At 45.2% G+C, this 12,668-nt stretch overlaps 2 pseudogenes; both read right to left on the bottom strand.

Annotated features, from left to right (window-relative positions):
* Positions 1 to 10,875: 10,875 nt before the first annotated feature.
* Positions 10,876 to 11,014, bottom strand: LOC125997815 (uncharacterized; annotated as a pseudogene).
* A 104-nt stretch (positions 11,015 to 11,118) lies between these two features.
* LOC125997823 (uncharacterized) lies at positions 11,119 to 11,210 on the bottom strand (annotated as a pseudogene).
* Between the last annotated feature and the right edge of the window lie 1,458 nt (positions 11,211 to 12,668).

Below are 12,668 nucleotides of genomic sequence, written 5' to 3' on the forward strand. Positions count from 1 at the left end.
ATCAAACTGAGATCCATCCTGGGTCAGCAGCGTGCAAAGCAAATGCCCTACTGCTGCACTATTGCTCCCGCCCCAAATGTTCAGTCTTGTACAGGAACTATTATAATTCCTTCTTGAAGATGTTTCGAAACTTTGATTATAAGCATATAATTCTAGATAAAAGCTGTTTGGGTTTTTTGGGGGGTATACACAGCAGGGGGCTCAGTATACCTGGCCAGGCTTGTGGAACCATATGGAGTGCCAAGGATCAAACCCCTGGGTTGGGCATGAGAAAGGTAAGTGTCTTACCCCATGTACTATCTCTCAGGTTCTTAAAATTTTAAATTTTGGGGGCGGGAGTGATAGCGCAGCAGTAGGGCGTTTGCTTTGTACATGGTCCACACAGGACGGACCCCAGTTAGATTTCCGGTTTTCCATATGGTCCTCTGAGCCTGCCAGGAGTGATTTCTGAGTGCAGAGCCAGGGTGTGATCCAAAAACCAAAAATTTTTTTAAATTTATTTAAAATTTATCTTATCTTGGGGGGAGGATCTCCATCCAGCGATGTTGGTGGATCTGTGATGCTGGATCGGATGGGACATGCCATGTGCTTGAATCCATGGACCAGTCAAGAAATGATCTATCCCTGTAGTCTCTGGATTTTCTGTGGATGGTCAAAGAAATCAGACATTCAACCCTCAGGCTGTGGGGGTGTTTGACTGCTAGATGCATTCCCGCTGAGATGAGAGCTGGAGGACTTTTATTTTTTTAATTTATGTTTTTTAAATCGCCATGATTATAGTTATTCATAATATAGTTTCAGGCACACAGTTCCAGCACCAATCCCATTACTAGCGTGACTCTATCCACCAGTGTTCCTAGCCCCACCCCTACCCCAGCAGCCTAAGAGCAAAGCAGATTTCCTTTATTTTTCTGAGCTTGTGGATCTTTCTCAAGTCAAATCAGCCGCAACTTTTGAACTTACATTAGTGAATGAGTGGGCATACGTTAGCGGATTCTTTTTTCTCTTCAGTGTTTTGGGGTCATGGAGTGTGGAGGGGGCTGGGTCAAACACCAAAGTCCTCAGGGTTTATTACTGGTTCTGGGCTCAAGATCTTGCTGTTGGTGCTAAGTGGTTTGATTGCACCGAGCCAGGGATTGAATGCTGATTTGGCTGCATGCAAGGCAAATGCCACAACCTCTGTTCCATCTCTCTTGTCAGTTCTAAGTGCAAATTGGATTCCCTTGCTATGATTACAGTATTTAAAAGTCATTTATCAGTCTTTGGAACTGTTACTTCTTTTTGTGTTTGTCTTTGTTTTGGGGTCACACCTGGCAGCACTCAGGCTACTCCTGGCTCTATGCTCAGGAATCGCCCCTGGTAGGCTTGAGGAACCATATGGGATGCCAGGATTCAAACCCCTGTTAGTCCTGGGTCGACTACATGCAAGTCAAACCACTGTGCTATCTCTCTGGCCCCTGGAACTGTTACTCTTTGCTATTCTGTGCTTGGTTTTTTTCTAAGGTCATATTTGCTTTTTCTATATTCAGCGTTTGTGAGAGAACTGATTTAACTACTGACATAGATGGCAGTGTAGTAAAGAAAATTGGGACTGAAACAATTTGCAAATAAACTATGAAAATAAGAGAAATACAGTAGCTTTGAGAATTGATGAACAGTAGAGCAGGAAGGCAAATACAACAATGGGGAAATGACTACGTGGCTGAAAATGAGACCAGAGCATCTAAGAACCATCATGACTTTCAGAAGAGGGCTTGGTGAGCAGTGGGAATAAGACAAGGCCTGTTTATGGGTTTCCTTTGTTTATATTTTACTTTTGGGCCACACCAGCAGCATTCAGGGCTCACTTACTGGCATTGTGCTCAGAAGTTAATTCCTGGCACACTCTGGGGACCTTATAAAAGGTGCCAGGAATTGAAGCCATGTTGTATGCGTATAAAGCAATTGCCTTACCCTTATCCTCTCTTTGGCCTCCTCTTTTCTTTTTTTTTTTCTTTTTTTTTTTTTTTGGTTTTTGGGCCACCCCCGGCGGTGCTCAGGGGTCACTCCTGGCTGTCAGCTCAGAAATAGCTCCTGGCAGGCACGGGGGACCATATGGAACACCGGGATTCGAACCAACCACCTTTGGTCCTGGATAGGCTGCTTGCAAGGCAAACGCCGCTGTGCTATCTCTCCAGGCCCCTGGCCTCCTCTTTTTTTTTTTTTTTTTTTTTATAATTTTTTAATTTTGAATTATGAGAACAAAGATGCAAAGAAAGAGGCAAGGTAAAGTTACAGTGGAAGGACAATCACCCATAACATAATTCTCAAAAGAAGTCCCCTTGCTGATATCTTAACTTTGAACTTTCAGCCAAAGAACATTAAGATAAATAAAACAGAATCCATGAACAATTACATTGTCCCTCAAGTCCCCAGATTGTAACACGTTATAATATTTCTTAACAGTACACAAGGCAATCTAAAGCCATAAAACTTACGTAACTCCTTAAACATTAGAGGCATAGTATTTTTTACATTTCCATGTACATGCATATTAGTTTAAGTTAGCCTCAAATTTTAAGTGTTTTTTTTTTTTTTTAAGGATTAGAGTCAAAGGAGCACAGTAAAAACGGTGTTAGAGTGGCAATTGTTGTTTGCATAGGCCCACCAAAATATGAGAAGCATGGAAAGGAATAACCTTGGCCTAAATACAAAGAGATCCTACCCCTGAAGTTTCCTGGCACAAGACCAACTCTAGGCTCCAGGCAAGTTATCGTCCAATCCAAGACATTGTCCGTAGTGCCAACACACTTTTCACACAGTTTCTGTTGTTGGTATCATGTTTCTGTACTAAAGATCCTGGAATCTGCATATCCTACATTGAAGTCAGGACGTGGAGCGTCCTCTCATTTCACCTCACCATTAAAGGGCAATGCAGGAAGCCCTGTCCTGTAAGCAGGTCATTGTTGTTAAGTCTTCTCAGTGTTAAGGGAAGTCTCTTTTGAGCAGGTCGATGTCTGAGCAGTGGTAGGGTCTTCCGTGGTAGAGGATTGCTTCCAGATGATGTTATAGACAAACCTGGATGTTTCGTGGATGGCTTCCCTGGTTCAGGGGTGAATGGAAAATGTCCTTTCTTCTGAGGCCTGTGCCAGGTTATTATATCAATGTTCAGGGTGTAAGGTCCCTTTGCACTACAAGAATTGTGTATTCCAATCTCTATTAGATAGGATCTTATTTGTATGTATAGTATTTTCTCATTTTAATGTGCCTATGCAAAAAAGGAGCAATGCCACGTGGCGTTATTGGTGCATATGGGGGACGTAAGAACAAGTCCAATAATCCCCATGACATGGTTCAATCATAAGCATTAAACTGGGGGACTCTTTCACCAAAATTCCTTGTTGAACAGCTCATAAAGAGAAGATAAAAAGTGGTTATAGTCGTCATTGTTTAAGAGAATATTTAGTAAGACTTATAGTTGTCAGGGAAAAACAAAATATTCTAAAGACATACGTGTCCATTTTATGTTTTTTGAAACAGTTCAGGGTTGTTACACACAATGCACGGCTTTGGTCTGTGATTAAGATTGTGCAATACTAAAGTTAAAAAGAGTAATGTGGGTTAGTGATATTTGGGTGAGAGAGTTAAGGAATAAAAATGAGCTTTGAAGGGGTGTGGAAAAGGGCAGAATACAAAATGGACATTCTGGATACGCAAGACATTACATAAAGATAAGGAATACTCTTAATACAAGCAGTGCGCCGGTTTTCCATATGCAGCGTGGTCAGAAATTGCCAGTGACAAACAGCGCAACCAAGCAAATCTCAGCACACCCCAAGTTAGGACCAACCATTTCTGGCCGCCTGGGCTGCTACCCCAGAAGGCCTGGAGGCCTGGGGACAGAAGAGGGGAAGGCTGGGAGCCTATCTAGGCTCTCAGCGCACCCAAGTTAGGGAGAAGGCCATCCACATGGGGTCTCCCCCCACCCCATGCCGGCTAGAGCTAGCCTCCAGCTCAAGAGAGGATCGAGAGAGAGCCTGAAGCCAGGTTCTGCCCACCCTACACCCTGTGCCCTTGCCTCCCTAGAGCTGAGGGAAGGGTGGGGAAAGCTTGGGACCCCATCCAGGAGGGACGCCCGACACCCACCTTGTCTGGCTGCCTGGGCTGCCACCCCAGAAGGCCTGGCCTAGCCTCCTCTTTTCAATGAAAAAGATGGTACTTGGGGCCAGAGCGATAGCACAGCATTAGGGCGTTTGACTTGCATGCGGTCGACCCTAGACCTGGGTTCCTGGCATCCCATGTGGTACCCCGAGCCTGCCAGGGGTGATTTCTGAGCTCAGAGCCAGGAGTAGATCCTGAGTGCTGTCAGGTGTGACCCAAAGACCCCTTCAAAAAAGAAAATAATAAAGGCTTTCTTAATCCTTTTCTATTTAAAAAAGAAATACTTTTTTTTCACGAGACTGGAGAGATAACTCGGCAGCAAATAAGGATCTTGCCATGTGCACGTCTGACCTGGGTTCCATCCCAGCATCACATATGGTCCCCCAACCCTGCCAGAAGATCCCCCAGCACAAAGCCAGGAATAAGCCCTCAATACCACCAGGTGTGCCCTTCAAACAAAACCAAACCTCTACTCCCCAAAAAGATGGTATGAGTTCACGTTCAAAGTACATAGAAAGTTGGCTTAGAAGAAGTGCAATTTCTTCTCACTTCGTTCTTCAATTTTCTTTTTTTGGTTTTTGGGCCACATCCAATGATGCTCCAGGGTTACTCCTGGCTCTGTGCTCAGACATTGCTCCTGGCTTGGGGGACCATATGGGAACTGTGGTCCGACCCTGGCTAGCACACACAAGGCAGACGCCTTACAGATTGCACCACTGCTCTGGCCCTGTTCTTCAATTTTCTGATTTTAAACCCAGAAACATGTTTTCAATTTCCTTCCTTCCTTCCTTCCTTCCTTCCTTCCTTCCTTCCTTCCTTCCTTCCTTCCTTCCTTCCTTCCTTCCTTCCTTCCTTCCTTCCTTCCTTCCTTCCTTCCTTCCTTCCCTGCCTCTCCTTCCTTCCCTGCCTCTCCTTCCTTCCTGCCTCTCCTCCTCCTTCCTTCCTTCCTTCCTTCCTTCCTTCCTTCCTTCCTTCCTTCCTTCCTTCCTTCCTTCCTTCCTTCCTTCCTTCCTTCCTTCCCTGCCTCTCCTTCCTTCCTTCCTTCCTTCCTTCCTTCCTTCCTTCCTTCCTTCCTTCCTTCCTTCCTTCCTTCCTTCCTTCCTTCCTTCCTTCCTTCCTTCCTTCCTTCCTTCCTTCCTTCCTTCCTTCCTCCCCCCCCCTTTTTTTTTGCCACACTTAGCTATGCTTAGGGTTTACTCCTGACACTCTGCTTGGGGGTCACTCCTGGTGAAACTTGGGGCCTCTTTAGTTCTCTTTTTTATTAAAATCTCTTTGATATGCAGGTTGCTTTTGCAATTTTCTTCAACTTAAACTCCAAGCCCCGCTATTTCCTCTGTGGTTAGGAAAGTGCATAAGAATTGCCTTCTGCAGAGGGAGAACTTGGCATCAGCTTCTCTTTCACCAGTGACTCTTCCAGCCTCTTGCTGCAGTGGCTTATGGAAAGTCCCTTGAACTATATTTTGTGAGGAATGGTGACACTTGGGACTCAGATTCCACCCCCCCCCCTTTTTTTGGTTTTTGGGCCACACCCGGCGGTGCTCAGGGGTTACTCCTGGCTGTCTGCTCAGAAATAGCTCCTGGCAGGCACGGGGGACCATATGGGACACCGGGATTCGAACCAACCACCTTTGGTCCTGGATCGGCTGCTTGCAAGGCAAATGCTGCTGTGCTATCTCTCCGGGCCCCCATTCCCCTTTTTCGATCAGGCTGGCACTCAGCCTAACCAGGAGGGAGCTCTGTCTGTCTCTGTCCGTCTGTCCATCTGCTCTCTGTCCGTCTGTCCCCTTTTGTTCCCCTTCTCTCCCCTCCCCTCCTTCACCAAGCGGATCTGACATGGGCTGTGAGCTCTGGCAGGCATATGTATAGTCAGGCTTTTAATAATTTCCATTCGATAAAGGGGGATCCATGAGAACCAAATCTCACTTAAGAGGCAAATCTTTCCTGAGGTTTCCATGGGGACCAGGAGTGATTTCAGGATAGAACACAGGAAATAAATCAAGGGGGCAAAAAAAAAAAAAAAAAAAAAAAAAAGTGCAGTTGCCTGCTCTGGCACAATGTGTTTCCAGAAATCTGGACAAGGATGAATCACTCCTCCCACACAAGGCCTGGGGTTGCAGATCTCAAGTGGCCAGGTGTGGGGGCAGCTCGACCGATTGGTTCTTGGAGCCTGTCCCAGCTCTTGTTCCCACCTGCTCTGTGACCCTGGAAAGACACAAAGTCTCTGAGTCCTGGTTACTTCCTTTAGGAGTTATCTTCATGAGGACAATGGTAAAGGGCCTGGGCCATTTTGGTGGGGGCAGAGTGCAGTAAACGTACATCTTTACCTTTATATAGGGGAGAGCATTACTGTTAACTTTGCTAAACTAGAGTAAATGCAGAAAAGTTATTTTGAAACTCGAATGAGATTTTTTATGGATGTGGATATAAGAGACAAGATGTTTCCTATGGAGATAAAATGTCTTCAAGATCTTGATACTTGTTAATTCAAGAGCTGGTCACATTGTTCTTCCATGTGACCATTAGCCATTCTAAGCTCTTTATGTGGGGTCAGAGAGACAGTATAGGATTTAGGTGCCTTCTAATGTTTAAGGAGTTACGTAAGTTTGATGGCTTTAGATTGCCTTGTGTGCTGTTAAGAAATATTATAATGTGCTACAATCTGGGGACTTGAGGGACAAAGTAATTGCACATGGATTCTGTTTTATTTATCTTAACTTTCTTTGGTGAAAGTTCAAAGTTAAGATATCAGCAAGGGGACTTCTTCTGATAATTATGTTATGGGTGATTGTCCTTCCACTGTAACTTTACCTTATCCTCTTTCTTTGCATCTTTTGTTCTCATAATTCATAATAAAAAAATTATAAAAAAAAAAGGATTTAGGTGCTTACTTTGTATTCATTGTATGTGGTCAACCTGGGTTCAGATCTGGGCACCATCTATCTGTGATCCCCGAATACCATCAGACATGACTGCTGAGCAGAGAGCCAGGAGTAATCCCTAAATTTCACTGGCTGATGCCCAATCTCTCTAATATTAAAACAAACCATTTCTGTATGAATAATAAAACAGTGATCCTTAAGATAATAATATGAGGTAAAATATTTATTCTCTCCATATTACAGATGGGGAAGCCAAAACACAGATGAAATAGGTTATTCAAAGCTGCATAGCTAGTGAGTGGCCAAGGCAGTAAGTATGAATCAAGATAATCCCACTTGAAGGTCAAACTGCCACTCTTTTTCACCTAGTTCCTGTGCTCCCTAACCCCCAATTCTGGCTAAGTTTTCAGCTACTAACGAAGTGCTTTCCACTGTGGGGTATGCAGTTTCCCCATGGTCTTTTTTTTTTTTTTTTGGGTTTTTGGTTTTTGGGTCACACCCGGCAGCCCTCAGGGTTACTTCTGGCTCTACGCTCAGAAATTGCTCCTGGCAGGCTCGGGGGACCATATGGGATGCCTGGATTTGAACCACTGCCCTTCTGCATGCAAAGCAAATGCCCTACCTCCATGCTATCTCTCCAGCCCCTCCCCATGGTCTTTAGAGGTGATCTACAGTGGACCAGAGAGAGAGAGAGAGAGAGTTATAGGGTTTGAGGTATTTTGTCTTGTATTTGCCTGCTTGATCCCTGGTTCAGCATTGGATTCCCAGAGCATGGCCAGGAGGATAGTCAGGTGTGGCTTTTAAACCACACAAATAATGGAAGGAAGTAAAAAAGGAAGGAAAGGAGAGAGGGAAAGAAGGAATGAAGGAAGAAAGGAAAGAAGGGGGGAAAGGGAAGGAGGGAAGGAATGAAAGGAGGGAAAGGGAAATAAGGAAGGAAGGATGGAAGGAAGGAAGGGAAAGACTTAAGGAAAAGTAATCTACCTTATAATTACTATAACAAATTCTTACTAGTAAATTTTAAACTTGGCTACCTTTTTTTTTTTGTTTGTTTTTGGGCCACACCTGGTGACACTCAGGGATTACTCCTGGCTATGCGCTCAGAAATTGCTCTTGGCTGAGAGGGTGGTGGGTGACGCCAGGAATCGGACCCAGGTCCATCCTGGGTCAGCTGTGTGCTATTGCTAAACTTGGCCACTTTAAGACTTATCAAATTAAAAGAAATTATAGAGTCTGGGGAGCTACCCAGGAGGCTCCTAAACATGCTCTGTGTCCCTGGCGCTCCCTGAGCTGTAGTGTGTGTGTGTGTGTGTGTGTGTGTGTGTGTGTGTGTGTGTGTATATGTGTGTTAGCATGGACAGGAACAGCCAAGTTGGCCCAGTATAATTGAGAATATGTGTGTGTGTGTGTGTGTGTGTGTGTGTGTGTTAGCATGGACAGGAACAGTCAAGTTGGCCCAGTATAATTGAGACTGGCCCCTGGGCTCCATTTCCATTTTGGGGTCTTCTGTCTCTAAATAAAAGCATATATGAGACCCTCATTGACAGATGCTGAATTGAGTGTGCTAGGTGGGCCTCAGTGGCAGAGCTCAGGAGTCATTCTGGCTTCTTGAGGGTGAAGAGGATCTGGCTCACAGGAATAGACTTGAGGAACCAGTATTTGGAAAGAAGTATGAGGAAGTAGAGGAGAAGGTACAATGACCAGATATGCTTCACCTGTCTTGGTGCCTAGACCCCTGAACCGTGGCCAGAGTACCTCCTACACTACAGCCTCTAGGCCAACCCAGTGTCACCCTGGGTGTTGAATCCCAGCCTTCAGGAGGTCAGTCATTCTTCCATGCAGAACATGGATGCCCTCTACCTAATGGGAACATAATGGGACCACAGAGGTTTTTTTTGTTTTTGTTTTTTGGGTCACATCCAGCAGCACTCAGGGGTTACTCCTGGCTCCATGCTCAGAAATCGCTCCTGGCAGGCACGGGGGACCATATGGGATGTTGGGATTTTCTGCATGAAAGGCAAACGCCTTACCTCCATGCTGTCTCTTCAGCCCCAACCACAGAATTTTTTTTATTACAGCTATCTAGGCTTCTGTTTTTGGGCCACACCCAGCAGTTTTTTGGGCCACACCCAACAGTGCTCAGGGGTTACTCCTGGCTATGAGCTCCTGATTGGCTCAAGGGACCATATGGGTCGCTGGGGATCGAACCTAGGTCAGTCCCAGGGCAGCTGTGTACAAGGCAAACATCCTACTACTGTGTTATTGTTCTGGTCCCCTTATGCCTCCTTTTATACTGGATGGGATGAATGTAATTCTCAGAAGTAATGTTGGTCTGGAGTAAATTTTTTTTTTGGGTGGGGGCGTTGTACCTGGCACGGCCAGCATCTACCTTTAAGAATTACTCCTGGGCCCGGAGAGATAGCACAGTGGCGTTTGCCTTGCAAGCAGCCGATCCAGGACCAAAGGCGGTTGGTTTGAATCCTGTTGTCCCATATGGTCCCCCGTGCCTGCCAGGAGCTATTTCTGAGCAGACAGCCAGGAATAACCCCTGAGCACCACCGGGTGTGGCCAAAAAAAAAAAAAAAAAAAGAATTACTCCTGTTGGGCCAGAGTGATAGCACAGCCTTGTAGCTAGGACCCAGATTAGATTCCTGGCATCCCAAATGGTCCCCTGAGCCTGCCAGGAGTAATTTCTGAGCACAGAGCCAGGAGTAACTCCTGAGCACTGCCGGATAAGGCCCCCAAAACATAAAACAAACAAAGAATTACTCCTGGTGGTGCTCAGGGGAACATAGGATGCTGGGTATTGAGAACAGGTTGGCCATGTGCAAGGCAAGCATTCTATCTGCTCTACTATTACTCTGGCCCAGTTTGAGGTAAGTTTAATTCAACTATATTCAACTATATATGGCTCTGATCCCAGTGCCAAATTTCAAGGGATATAATATTACATTCTATTTTTTTTTAGTTTGGTGGTAGAAAGGTTGGGCCACATAAGGCAATGCTTAGGACCCTTCCTGGCAGGGCTAACAGAACAAATGTGCTAGGGAGTAGACTGGGTCATCCTCATGAAGGTAAGAACCTTACCTTTGTACTCTCTCCTAAGTCCCTCCATTCCATTGGTTTCCTAAAATCTTATCCCTCTGTCCAACAATTCCAACCTTTTGAGATCCTGCTGGAAGCAAAGTAATCTTTCTTTTTTATTGTTTTTGGGTCACACCTGGTGATGCTTGGGTTACTCCTGGCTATGCTTTCAGAAATCACCTCTGGCTTGGGGGACCAGTTCAGGGCTTATTCCTGCCTCTATGCTTAGGGATCACTCCAGGTGGGACTTGGGGGACCATATATGGTGGCAGAGATCAAACCCAGGGCAGTCGCATGCAAGGCAAGCACCTTACTGGCCGTACTACCTGTGGTTGATAGGTAGTTGAAAGGGTTCGTTGATAGGTAGTTGCAAATGATAAGCCATTTGCATGCAAGAAGGGGTATATTTTTGGATCTCTGTGGCTTCGAGAGCTGAAAGATGCAGGAAGCTAAGACCCAAAGGGAGGGACTCTTTGTTTTTCCCTTTTGGGGACTGACACATCTGGTTGTGTTCAGTTGCTTACTTTTGGCAGTGCGAGGGCACCATATGGGATGCTGGGAATCGAACCTAATTCTGCCATGTGCAAGTTAAAGTCCCTATCCCCTGTACTATCACTCTGGCCCCAGGGAGGGGAACTTCTAATAGCTCATGATCTATTTTTAAAATATAATTTTGAATTTAAACACATGGTTACAACATTATTCATAATACAGTTATTGTTTTTACAGATAAAGTTATTTATGATTGAGTTATAGTCATACTATATATTTTTTTTGTCCCCCAATTCACAATACAGACCAGGCAAAGGGCCTGGGTTGAGGTGTACATGGGGTGCGTTTACTGTACCTCCTCTTTCTTTTTTTTTTTTTTTTTTGGTTTTTGGGCCACACCCGGTAACGCTCAGGGGTTACTCCTGGCTATGCGCTCAGAAGTTGCTCCTGGCTTGGGGGACCATATGGGACGCCGGGGGATCGAACCGCGGTCCGTCCAAGGCCAGCGCAGGCAAGGCAGGCACCTTACCTCTTGCGCCACCGCCCGGCCCCTGTACCTCCTCTTTCTATACAGTCAGTGTAAAGAACACAGCCTGTGGTAAGAATTGGGAGGCCTTATCTTTTCTTTCTTTTTTTTTTTTGATTTATATGCATAAATATACACAAAAATCTTTCACCAGTGCAACATTCCCATGACCAATAAATACCATACTATGTAAACAACTTTTACCAGTGTGCATTTTCCACCACTAGCAACAGTTTCCCTCTCACCCTCCATGATGTCCTCTTTTCTCCCACCCACCCTCCTGCACCTGCTTCTGGGATAGGCATTTTACTTTTCTTTCTTTCTCCCTTTCTAGCTCTCTCTTGCTCTCCCCCTCTCATTTTTCTTTTGGGATGTTGTGGGTTGTACAACTGCAAATTAAGGGGTGCCATGAATGTCCTTTCCATATTAGAACTTCCCTACTCTAACTGCACTCTTCGTTCATTGTGGCAAGCTACGTACCATGGAATGGTCCTCTTGATTTTCATCTTTATTGTCTCTGAATATCAGATATCCCCACACTGTCTTTTATTTTTATTTTATTTATATAAAATCTTTTATATTATTTTCTTATATTCCAGCAAGAAGTAAGATTACTCTTTTTTTTTTTTTTTTTTTTTTTTTTTGGTTTTTGGGCCACACCCGGTGGTGCTCAGGGGTTACTCCTGGCTGTCTGCTCAGAAATAGCTCTTGGCAGGCACGGGGGGGGGGGGGGACCATATGGGACACCGGGATTCGAACCAACCACCTTTGGTCCTGGATCGGCTGCTTGCAAGGCAAACACCACTGTGCTATCTCTCCGGGCCCGAAGTAAGATTATTCTTTTTTTTTTTTGGTTTTTGGGCCACACCCTGTGACGCTCAGGGGTTACTCCTGGCTATGCGCTCAGAAGTTGCTCCTGGCTTCTTGGGGGACCATATGGGACACCGGGGGATCGAACCGCGTCCGTCCTAGGCTAGCGCAGGCAAGGCAGGCACCTTACCTCCAGCGCCACCGCCCGGCCCGAAGTAAGATTATTCTATATTTATCCCTCTCCCTCTGACTCATTTGCTCAGCATAATACTCTCTATATCCATCCATTTATAAGACAATTTCATGACTTCATGTTTTCTAACAGCTGCATGGTATTCCATTGTGTAGATGAACCACAGTTTCTTTAGCCAATTCTCTTGTTGGGTACCTGGGTTGCTTCCAGATTCTGGCTATTGTAAATAGTGCTGCAATGTACATAGGCAGAAGGCATTTTTATAGTGTTTTTTTTTTTTTTTTTTGGTTTTTGGGTCACACCCGGCCACACTCAGGGGTTACTCCTGGCTCTATGCTCAGAAATTGCTCCTGAACACCTACCACTGCTTTGGCATTGACTTACTCCAAAGAGTGCTCCCAACACCCAGACGACTCAGCAACAGTCTGCATGCAGGGCAGATTGCTCCTCATTGAATGGTATGCTGAAACTAGAGGATGCTCCACATCAGCCTGACATCGATGAAAGAAATGCACAGAATCCAGAGTCTTTAAATATAAGAATC

This window comes from Suncus etruscus, chromosome 19 (genome assembly GCF_024139225.1).
Source record: "Suncus etruscus isolate mSunEtr1 chromosome 19, mSunEtr1.pri.cur, whole genome shotgun sequence".
NCBI classification, from domain to species: Eukaryota; Metazoa; Chordata; class Mammalia; order Eulipotyphla; family Soricidae; genus Suncus; species Suncus etruscus.